The sequence below is a fragment of the Macaca mulatta genome, chromosome 20, assembly GCF_049350105.2.
Source record: "Macaca mulatta isolate MMU2019108-1 chromosome 20, T2T-MMU8v2.0, whole genome shotgun sequence".
In the NCBI taxonomy this organism is placed as follows: domain Eukaryota; kingdom Metazoa; phylum Chordata; class Mammalia; order Primates; family Cercopithecidae; genus Macaca; species Macaca mulatta.
Genome location: NC_133425.1, coordinates 55146004 through 55157601, shown reverse-complemented (window position 1 = coordinate 55157601; position 11598 = coordinate 55146004). Strand labels below are relative to the sequence as shown.

The window sequence follows — 11598 nt, the reverse complement described above, 5'->3', positions numbered from 1 at the left end:
CCAGCCCGGGCGACAGTGTGAGACTCCATCTCAAAAAAAAAAAAAAAAAAAAAAAGGAAAAGAAAGAAATAGTGTTTTCTGATCCCCATCAGGGATCCTCCTCCAAATCTGTAGGTGTTTCTTCTAATGCCCCTCTGATCCTTCCATGTGCCAATGACATTTATAACATGAAGCACACTGTATTATAATTTACTACCTATGTGATACTCTTCTCTAATAGAGTCTAAGTTTTTTGTAGGTGAGGACAATGGCTTTTCAATTATATCCTCAGTGCTGAACACTCTGCCTATTATGAATTCATGAATGAATGAATAAGTAAATAAACACATACTCATTTTTTAGTATCATCAATATTTAGATGAATGCTTGGCTAAAAGAATAAATATGTGAGAAATAATTGCATTATTCAGTACAATCAGAACATCTGAACCGAGAAATGAAATAGCCAGCTCTCAGAGTGAGATCTGAGAAAAATAGAGATGGTTTAATCACTATTCACTGTTGCCCACGCACACCCCATCTGCAAACCAATCCTGACGTAAACACCCAGTGGGTGTAAGACAGAGTGAAGTGTCACACACTAAATTAAGTTTTTAAAAGAAGAGAGAAAGATTGACAGGGAAAGTAAAAAGAAGAAAGTAAAGGGGGATAGAGGGATGAACGGAGGCAAGGAGGAGGGATATGGGAAGGGAGGAGGGAGAAAGAAAAAGAGGTAAAGTAAGAAGAAAAAAAGGAGCAAGAGGGAAAGAGTGGGAATCAACAAATTCAAGTCATAGCATTTGTTTAGGACAAAGGTGAGGATTTATTCTACTTCTATCTAAATCAGGGCTTTTTCCCCACTTGAATGCCTCTCGACTACCCAAGCTAAACAACTTGCTTTTCTGAATTATTCAGAGCTAAATGAGAATGTGTTTCCAAATTTACCAGCTATAAAAAATATATACAGTTAAAATATGTTCAGAGGGAGACAATGTGGAAGACAGCAGTATAGCAGAATAGTAAACTGACACGATTGGAACCATGAGGATTTTTTTTTCAACAATTATTTTAGATCTACTTCCATTAACACCTCCATTCATTGAAAATTATGCATATATCAATTTTCAACTAACCCATGCTTTCTAGGAAAAAAAGATCAATTATAATGTCATGCTACTATACCCTACATCCTTGTCATCTCTTTACCGTACTAAATAAGCACTAAACTTAAAGCGAAATTAAAATTAAATATCAGAAACATCTTCCTTTAAGTCAGAAGGCCAGGAGACTTGTGTACAATCCTCATTTTGCCATTTGTTTCATTTTATTTTTATTGTTCTTACGCTTGCATGAATATGTTACTATAATAATATAATCACTCAACATTTGTAATATATTTTGAACTCAATTAGTTTCATCAAATCTCTGTGGACATTTAAATACTTTGACTTTATCCAAATTAACACCTTCCTAATGGAAGAAACTTGGCCTCAGAGTGCAGGCTGCACTGACATCCCAGGAGAATTTAAGGAAGTGTTACAAAATTTATCTGATCCTGATTACTAGGCAAACTGGGATATGGAGTCTATGTGAAATTTAAAAACCTCAAAATTTTAGGATCCTTAAACAAGAAGTTACCACTTAGTAGAAAATTCCTTTTCTTTTCATTTATGGCTCAGTATGCATCTTTCCACATCCTTGGCTAATTACAATAATCTCCATAGATAACTTGGCACAGAAAAATTGGTACAGAGAATAATATTACTAAGAGATAATCTCACTGTGGCATCATTAGGTAGTTGGAAAATAACATTAAGATATGGTTTTGTCTGAGGTTTCCTTTCTGGAAATAGTCATGCTAACCTATGGAAAAACAGAAAAAAAAAAAAATTATTACCAGAATGATTCTTCCAAACTTTTCCTGCATTGTCTTTTTTTTTTTTCTTTTTCTTTTCTTTTCTTTTCTTTTTTTTTGAGACATGGTCTCACTCTGTCAGCCAGGTTGGAGTGCAGTGGCTCAATCTCAGCTGACTGCAACCTCTGCCCCCCGGGTTCAAGAGATTCTCCTGCCTCAACCTCTCGAGTAGTGGGACTGCAGGCATGCACCACCACACCCAGATAATTATTCTATTTTTGGTAGAGATGGGGTTTCACCATGTTGGCCAGGCTGGTCTTGGCCTCAAGTAATCCACCTGCCTTGGCTGCCCGAAGTTTTGGGATTACAGCGTGAGCCACTGCACCCGGCCCTCCATTGTCTTTGAAACAAGGAGTTCTGAATGGGTCAAAAATGAACAGTGAAATGTCTACTCATTCTTCAAAACATTTTGTGGATGATAAATCCTTTGTGAAATCTTCCATGCATCCCTCTTCCCATGTAAAATTAAACATGTTTTACAGTTCATTGACTTGTTACTTATTTTACCATTTGAGGAGTAAGTAAATCAAATAGACAGCAGACTAAAATTAGTGCCAGATTTTTATTTACATAAGGAAATTCCATGTAGAAAGAATTGCCATTTATTCAGACTTCTGTTTCCTATTCAAATTGAAGTCATTTGGAAAATTGGTCTTTCCCTTCATTTTCCCCTAATTATATAAGAGAAAATCATAACCTCAGCATTTTCTACTTCAACTGTTAAGGAAATTTTGGTAAAACTTTTTTGACAGAAAATTAACTCTATTATCTACAATTCTGGAAAGTTTCCAAAAGTGGTCCCACTATCACGATAGTAACATATACACACATAAACATGGAGTTTTATATAAATAAAGCATCAACAACTTAATGCAATAATCAAACCTAGGGATTAAAAAAACCCCAAAACTTAGCTTGCTATAAACTTGATATAAAACCTAAAAACTTAGCTTGATATAAAACTGTTAAACTAGTTCAACCTCTCATTTTGTCACTACATAAACTGAGCCACAAAGGTGAAACTACTTAAGTTGTTTGAATTCACTGTCAGAAAATCAGGATAATAAACGTAATCAAAACATTGCCACAAAACAGGCTTAGCAAGTTGCAAAGCAACAAGATATTTTGATAACTTCATCTCATTTGATAAGCTAAAAACAATCACCAAGATCATAAAATTGCCAGAAGTGGACAGTGGACTTCCTGTATCATCATTGCCTGGGTAACTTTTGAAAATTGAGATTCTGAAGATCAGAAAGTTTAGGAAGTGCAATGTGGAATCTGGGATTTTTCACTAATTTGTCTAGTGACTGTCATGCACACAATATTTTATTAATATTAATCAAATATTAATAGTTTAATATTTGCTTACACAGATAATTTTTTTTTCTTATTTTATACCCAATTTATCTCAAATAGTTGAAATAAAGTGTCCAATGGTGCACAGCTGGTATGTGATAGAGCTGGGATGCAAATCCTCACCTTCTAATTTCACCTTCTCCAATGTCACAGTTCTTTCATATGGCGACACTATCATCCTCTCAGAGTTCCATATTATCAGTTATTGTTTTACTAAGAGCCAAGTGGCCCTTTAAGCTTTCAGAGAGGTCGTGTTCATCATATGAGTGTGCGTTGCATCTACACTTCAGCATTAAATTGAAACATACATCTAAACCCACACTCTTACTTCCTACTTCTTGCTGTCTCCATTATGTATTTTAACACTGACTCCCTGGTGGATCTCAACTCAATCATACTCTGAAGCAAATTGTGACAGGATAAATATCTCTAAGAAAAAGATTAGATAGAGGAGGTACCAAGATGGCCGAACAGGAACAGCTCCAGTCCCCAGCTCCTAGTGTGAGCGAGGCAGAAAACGGTGATTTCTGCATTTCCAACTTAGGTACTGGGTTCATCTCACTGGGGCTTGTCAGACAGTGGGTGCAGCTCAGGAGTGTGAGCCAAAGCAGGGCAGGGCATCGCCTCACCGGGAAGTGCAAGGGGTCGAGGAATTCCCTTTCCTAGCCAAGGGAAGCCATGACAGGTGGTACCTGGAAATTTGGAACACTCCCACCCTAATACTGTGCTTTTCCAACAGTCTTAGCAAACGGCACATCAGGAGATTATATCTAGTGCCTGATTCGGAGGGTACCACACCCACGGAGCCTTGCTCACTGCTAGCACAGCAGTCTGAGATCAAACTGCAAGGTGGCAGTGAGGCTGGGGGAGGGGCATCCACCATTGCTGTGACTCGAGTAGGTAGCATTCCTGTACACCAATAACAGACAAACAGAGAGCCAAATCATCAGTGAACTCCCATTCACACTTGCTTCAAAGAGAATAAAATACCTAGGAATCTAACTTACAAGGGATGTGAAGGACCTTTTCAAGGAGAACTACAAACCACTACTCAGTGAAATAAAAGAGGACACAAATGAATGGAAGAACATTCCATGCTCATGGATAGGAAGAATCAACATCATGAAAATGGCCATACTGCCCAAAGTAATTTATAGATTCAATGTCATCCCCATCAAGCTACCAGTGACTTTCTTCACCGAATTGGAAAAAAAACTACTTTAAAGTTCATATGGAACCAAAAAAGAACCCTCATTGCCAAGACAATCCTAAGCCAAAAGAACAAAGCTGGAGGCATCACGCTACCTGACTTTAAACTATACTACAAGGCTACAGTAACCATAACAGCATGGTACTGGTACCAAAACAGAGATATAGACCCATGAAACAGAACAGAGCCCTCAGAAATAATACACATCTACAACCATCCGATCTTTGACAAACCTGACAAAAACAAGAAATGGGGAAAGGATTCCCTATTTAATAAATGGTGCTGGGAAAACTGGCTAGCCATAGGTAGAAAGCTGAAACTGGATCCCTTCCTTACACCTTATACAAAAATTAATTCAAGATGGATTAGAGACTTAAATATTAGACCTAAAACCATAAAAACCCTAGAAGAAAATCTAGGCTATACCATTCAGGACATAGGCATGGGCAAGGACTTCATGACTACAAGCAATGGCAACAAAAACCAAAATTGACAAATGGGATCTAATCAAACTAAAGAGCTTCTGCAAAGCAAAAGAAACTACCATCAGAGTGAACAGGCAACCTACAGAATGGGAGAAAATTTTTACAATCTACCCATCTGACAAGGGGCTAGTATCCAGAACCTACAAAGAACTTAAACAAATTTACAAGAAAAAATCAAACAACACCATCAAAAAGTGGGCAAAGGATATGGACAGACACTTCTCAAAAGAAGACATTTGTGCAGCCAACAGACACATGAAAAAATGCTCATCATCAATGACCATTAGAGAAATTCAAATCAAAAACCACAATGAGATACCATCTAACACCAGTTAGAATGGCAATCATTAAAAAGCCAGGAAACAACAGGTGCTGGAGAGGATGTGGAGAAATAGGAACACTTTTACACTGTTGGTGGGACTGTAAACTAGTTCAACCATTGTGGAAGACAGTATGGCGATTTCTCAAGGATCTAAAACTAGAAATACCATTTGACCCAACCATCCCATTACTGGGTATATACCCAAAGGATTATAAAAATTATGCTGCTATAAAGACACATGCACATGTATGTTTATTGCAGCACTATTCACAATAGCAAAGTCTTGGAACCAATCCAAATGTCCATCAGTGACAGACTGGATTAAGAAAATGTGGCACATATACACCATGGAATACTATGCAGCCATAAAAAAGGATGAGTTCATGTCCTTTGTAGGGACACGGATGAAGCTGGAAACCATCATTCTGAGCAAACTATCGTAAGAACAGAAAACCAAACACCACATGTTCTCCCTCATAGGTGGGAATTGAACAATGAGAACACTTGGACACAGGGTGGGGAACATCACACACTGGGGCCTGTCGTGGGGGAGGGAGTGGGGAAGGATAGCATTAGGAGATATACCTAATGTAAATGATGAGTTAATGGGTGCAGCACACAACGTGGCACATGTATACATATGTAACAAACCTGCACGTGGTGCACATGTACCCTAGAACTTAAAGTATAATAAATAAATAAATAAATAAATAAATAAATAAATAAATAAAAAAGAAAGAAAAAAGAAAAAGATTAGATGATCAGTTTTCTAGAAGATTTCAAGTACAATACAACCATTCATACCTCTTGGGTAAATTACCAAAATTAGTGTTTAAATTAAAAGTTTTATTCCTTATGCTTGCCAGAACTGCAGAACTGTTATAACATCTACATTCTGCTAGGAAGTGTTCTACTATTAGCGCCAAAGAAATTTGCAGAGCTTGAGATTTCTTATTTTATCTTTGGTTTTTAATGTTTTAAAAAGCCCCCTCTTTTCAATCTAAAGGATTTTGCAAATATAATAATAAAATAAAGATTTCAGTGAAGACATATAGAGATATTTAATATAAATGTGTAAGATTATATAAACAAAATAAAATAGATACTATACATGTATGGCAAATACCTATGTGAAAGTTTGGGGATATAATTTTTCTACAAGAAATATAATTTTATTTGCAATGAAGCTGAATTTAGATCTTGTCAAAAACATCAAATTTTTAAGAGAAAAAAATAAGGTTGAAAAACCTGGCTACACTGGATATAGTTTTTTTTTTAATTTTTAATTTGGAAATTCCATTATCTGTAGCACAGAAGGCACTCACACAGTTCTACCAGTCTATCTTTGACAATAAAACAAGCAAGACTGCGTCCTGCTATCAAACGGGAAAAACTTCAAAAAGGAAATTAACATTTCAAACGGAAGAAAGAAGCAGCATTTACTGAGACTTGTTTTTGAATTATTTATATGTGATGATCTGTGCATTCCGTGGGGGGTGAGAGCATTACAGAGAGAATAGGGAACACCTGTCCCAAGAGCTGTGGGCAGTGATTCATCAATCACAACAGTGAAACGTTCCATGACTAAGAATCAAATAACACGTTCCCTATAATTTCTGGTTTCGAGTCTTGCTTGGCAATATAGGTTTTATCCCTCAATGAAACTGGAGGCTTAGAAAACACGAACTTCCTCTTATAAAGGGAATGTAGTCTCTGAAATCACTGCTCAACTTATCAACCCAAACCTTTTGTTTTTTCTCTCGCTCTTGTTGCCCAGGCTAGAGTGCAAGGGCGCTATCTCGGCTCACTGCAACCTCCATCTCCTGGATTCGAGCGAGTCTCCTGCCTCAGCTTCCCGAGTAGCTGGGATTGCAGGCATGTGCTACCACGCCCAGCTAATTTTGCATTTGTAGTAGAGACAGGGTTTCTTCATGTTGGTCAGGTTGGTCTTGAACTCCTGACTCCATGATCCATCGGCCTCGGCCTCCGAAAGTGCTGGGATTACATACATGAGCCACCACGCCCGGTCCAACCTAAACTACTGTATCCAGCCTCCAACACTGCAGAGTCTTGTTTAGTTACTCAGAAAAAGGATCTATAAATATTTATTTGTTTACCTGTGTATTATATAACATCTCCTCCAATAGGATTTAAAAATGCTTTCTGAAGTCAGGAAGTTGTCTAATTATCTTGGCAGTGGTAGAAACTAGAAAAGTGGGTATTAAAAGATGTTTGTTGAGTGAATGAGCAAACAGCATGGTTACATGGATGAGCTATAAATCCAATGTCTAGAGTGACACTGAAGCTTTGTCAGAGAGGTCAGCAGTGTGATTGTAACATGGACAGGATTGGAGGAGGGGGCAAAAACAAAGTCAGAAAATATTGGCTGGAAAATCGCTCTTAGACTTACGAGCTATAGGTTGTCTCAAGTGGTTCAGAACTTAGCCTGTGAAAGTGGGCACCAGTATAATGATTGGCATATTTTGGATTGAAAAGTATGGAAGTATGAATTTACCACACAAACAGGAATTATTTCCAACCTATAGAACAGTTATTTTCACAAACCAGAAGGGAATACATTTTGCCTAGCCCAGAGGAACACTAACCACATCATATTGTAAGTATTAAAATCCCAACAGCCTTGAAAAGAAATAAAAGCAACTTTATTATTCCCCCTTCTATAATTTAAGAAACAAATGTTTCCATTAGGAAATATGTGCTACTGCAGCACATCATTTTCCCTAAAAATTCCATTTAGACAGTTAAAATCGGTATTGAATAGTTTGCCCAAATAAATATTATGTGTGAAAAGCACAAACATTTTTACTGGAGATGTTACAATTTAATATGAAATAACTTCTCCTGGTAGGAAAATGACTGCTTCATGGAGATATTTTAATGTAACTTAGTATTTTAGCTAAGATTACACTCTCATGATTCAGAACAATCACTGACTCTTTTATTTTCTTTCTGTATCGTATTTTGTTTCCTTTCCTAGTAAATAATGTTTAATGAAGACTTAGATATTTTCATTTACTGACTCCCAAATCGTCCAGGCAGATAAAGGCAAGAATCCTTAAGATATATTGCATGTATTGTCCAGACTTACTTTACTACCACCTAAGCTCTCTACAAATGTCTGGCATCTAAGTCTAGGAAATTCTTATGAGAAGATTCTTGCCTCTAGTAATGTCTGATTACCTTTGCAAGAATTTCCCTAACATTACATTTAAAAAAAGAACTTTTAAAACCCTCAGAAATCTTACCTACTAGTAGGCTTTTCATTGGCTATAGTTTCTACCCAGTTGATCTTATTTAAGATTGCTCCATTTTTGCTCCTTTCTCTATGTTATAGTCATTTCCGAGAAATATCACATGTCCCAAGTGAGTGTGGCCACAGATGATGAGGCTTACTGTATCACAATAATTCTCTTTTTTTAAAGATTCAGTGTCAGGACTGACTTAAAGGAACTGTAGAGTGGAGTTACTAGGAAAGCAATTAACTGTTAGGGTGAACTAAATGAACGTATTTTAAAATCTATAAGCTACATTGTAGTTGGAAATATAAAATGTGAAAATGTCATCACTGAGGCTAGTGATAGACCTTTTTAGACTCTATTAACATGATTAGGTTTCAAAATAAGATATAATTAAATTAATAATTGCATCTTCTACATAATTTTAAGAATAGCCTTTAATAAAATCAGTATGCATTCTAATTGTTTATTTACACAATATTAATATTCAGACAGAAGGATCACTAAAGCACAGTTAATTAAATATAAATTAATGTGGTGGAATATTTAATTATCTTTTCTACACCTCACGACTAATGATTATGTAAATGCCTTGCATTTAATCTTGTTGCCAGGAAATTAACTTAATGGCCTTCAGCAAATGAACATTTTGTATGCATTACAGGACACTTTATCTAAATTTTAACAGCATGGTATTAGTTTCAGATAATAACATGATTACACAATTTAACATGTAAATATATACAATAGTTTTACGCCTCCCCTGCCTTTTCTTTTCTTAACAAAAAGGAGACTGAAATGGTTCGGATATCATTCAATAACTCAAGTTCTGCAGTGTGAAAGGTTTCTTTACTCATCTATAGAAAGCCAAGTCCATTTAAATAAAAACACTTCAACAGAGAAAAGGCAAGTCCCTTTGCAGTGGACAGTTAAATCGATGATTTCACACAATGCCACCTCTAGAAGTTAATCACTTTGGATGTCAGTGAGTGGCAGGAACATCCGCACTCGAAGTGAATTCTCCAAGCTTTGGGGATTTTGTGAAGTGCCAGCACTTTGGATGTGTTAAGAGAGTCTGGAGACTTGTAGGTCTCTCAAGGAATCTAAGCCCAGGATTAATTACAAGTCTCATTAGATATCACTAAAAATATGGGCGGCAGAGATTTAATTTGCCAAGGTCAGATTCTCGTCATGAACAGTTTCAATGAGTAGTCGTTCAGGAATAGAAGTGATCTGTTCTGCACTGGATGGAAGATCTCGACACGGGGACGCTAGGCGGATGAACGATCAGGCATTTCTCATTTCACTGACCACAGCATATGCCTTTGCACCCCCACCTCCACTCTTACTCACTGCTGCAGACTGATAGCACCAGCATTTCACTTCCTGGAGGTGTTTTTTGACATCAGAACCCACGCTGCTGTTTAACTGGAAGGTCACTTTACAAGAGTCTGCTATCAAGCATACGTCATCCTGGCAGCCCCAGTCAATGATCAGAATTGGTGTATTAATGGCTTGGCTACCTTGCCCCTTGGGTGAGATCATTCAGAGGCAGAAGTTTTACACTGACGCCCAGAGTTTCCTATTAGAATTGAGCTCTCTTTACCCATGGGAAGTGGTGTGATAAGGCATCTTTTTTTTTTTTTTTTAACTTCTATTTTAGGTCTAGGAGTACATGTACAAGTCTGTTATATAGGTAAACTGTGTGCTACAGGAGTTTGGTGTGCAGATTATTTCATCACTCAGGTAATAAGCATAGCACCCAACAGGTAGTTTTTTTATCCTCTCCCTCCTCCTACCCTCCATCCTCAAGTAGGCACTGGTATCTGTTGTTCCTTTTTTTTTTTTTTTTCAGTCTCTGTAGAGAGTGTCAAAAATTGCCAATGCTGACTATATTTCAAGTCATCACGGAGGGGTATTGGGAAAAGTTTTCTATTATCAATAATTGCACCTCGGATAAACCTCATTGGCTACAATACTGCCACTACACAAAGCTGTTTCTCTCTTTATATTCATGTGTTCTCATTGTTTAGTTCCCACTTACAAGTGAGAACATGCAATAGTTAGCCTTCTGTTTCTGCATTAGTTTGCTTAGAATATTGGCCTCCAGCTTCAACAATGTTGCTGCAAAGCACACGATCTCATTCTTTTTTATGGCTGCATAGTGTTCCATGGTGTGTATGTACCACATTGTCTTTATTCAGTGTGCTGTTGATGGGCATTTAGATTATGTATCTTTGCTATTGTGAATATTGTTGTGATTAACATGTGTGTGCATGTGTCTTTATGGTAGAATAATTGATATCCCTTTGGCTATATACCCAATAATGGGATTGTTGGGTCGAATAGTAATTCTGTTTTAAGTTCTTTGAGAAATCACCGCAGTGCTTTCCACAATGGCTGAACTAATTTGCATTCCCACCGGCAGTGTATAAGCATTCCCTTTTCTCTGCAACCTTGCCAACATCTGTTATTTTGTGACTTTTTAGTAATAGCCATTCTGACTGGTGTGAGATGGTATCTCATTGTGGATAAGGCATCTTTAACTGCCTCCCCTTCTCTACCTCACTTCCCAGCTCCCACACCAGTGTTTATCTCACCTTTAAGTAAAGTCCTTGCATTTACCTCTTTATTCAGCTTCTATTTTAGGGGAATCCAAACTAAGACATTGCGTCTGCTTGCTAGGAGGGAAATCAATGTATAGTTACACATAAGATTGAGACCAGAACATTAGAAAATTGCATTAGAATTAGCACAAGATCCAAGAACTTCTAGGTTTACTAGATCATAGCCATTCTTCGCTAACTCCTTGAATAAGATGTAGAGGAAAATAATAACGATGAAGATAGCTAATGTTTGATACATAATATGTATCAGATACTTTTAAGTACATTACATATAGTATCTCGTTCCATTCTCAGAAAAAAAAATCCACAATGTAGAAACTATTATAATTGCTCCAAATAAGGTGACTTATAAAACCATCTATTTTATTAAACTTCATGATTGTGGGAATCAGGAATTCAGACAAGTCTGGGTTGAATAATTCTGTTCCTCATGACATTGATGTA

General features: G+C 37.0%; 1 non-coding gene across 1 annotated transcript; it reads right to left on the bottom strand.

Moving 5' to 3' along the window:
* Nucleotides 1-10382: 10382 nt before the first annotated feature.
* LOC114674539 (U4 spliceosomal RNA) lies at nucleotides 10383-10523 on the bottom strand. Its single transcript, XR_003725685.2, has one exon. It is a non-coding gene; the product is annotated as a U4 spliceosomal RNA (small nuclear RNA).
* Between the last annotated feature and the right edge of the window lie 1075 nt (nucleotides 10524-11598).